We start from the raw sequence: 878 nt of genomic DNA on the forward strand, positions 1-878 counted from the left end.
TGATTGATTGATTTTTGAGACAGAGTCTCTCTCTGTCGCCCAGGCTGGAGTGCAGTGGCATGATCTCGGCTCACTACAAGCTCTGCCTCCCGGGTGCACGCCATTCTCCTGCCTCACTCTCCCAAGTAGCTGGGACTACAGGCACCCACCACCACGCCTGGCTAATTTTTTTGTGTTTTTAGTAGAGATGAAGTTTCACCGTGTTAGCCAGGATGGTCTCCATCTCCTGACCTCGAGATCTGCCTGTCTTGGCCTCCCAAAGTGCTGGGATTACAGGCATGAGCCACTACGCCCAGCCATTTTATTTAAATTAAAAACAAAACAAAACAAAAAAACCTTTGTAGAGGCAGGGTCTCTCTGTGTTGTCCAGGCTGGTCTCTATCTCCTGGCCTCAAACAATCCTTCTGTCTCAGCCTTCCCTCCCATAGCCCTGGGATGACTGTTGTGAGCCACTGCACCCAGTCCTGGACATGTATTAATATTTAAAAGGATAACAAATAAGGGAGTTTTTTTGTATTTTTTTAGAGACAGGGTCTTGCTCTATTTCAGAGAACTGTTGTTCTAGAAAACAAAAACAAAAACAAAGAAAACGAAAAACAAAAAGAACTCCCTTATTTGAAAATTTCCAGGGATTTACCCTAATGATGACTTGAAAAATCCTTTATGATGGGATATGATTATTTTTGAAAGAATATACTTTTTTTTTTCTTTTTTTAACGAGACTGAGTCTTGCTCTATTGCTCCAGCTGGAGTGTAGGAGTGTGGTCATAGCTCACTACAGCCTTGAATTCCCCAGCTCAAGTGATCCTCCCATTTCAGCCTGCCAAGTAGCTGAGATTACAGGCATATGTCTTCATGCCTGGCACATATATATATAT

The sequence above is a fragment of the Mandrillus leucophaeus genome, unplaced genomic scaffold (assembly GCF_000951045.1).
Source record: "Mandrillus leucophaeus isolate KB7577 unplaced genomic scaffold, Mleu.le_1.0 Scaffold766, whole genome shotgun sequence".
In the NCBI taxonomy this organism is placed as follows: Eukaryota; Metazoa; Chordata; class Mammalia; order Primates; family Cercopithecidae; genus Mandrillus; species Mandrillus leucophaeus.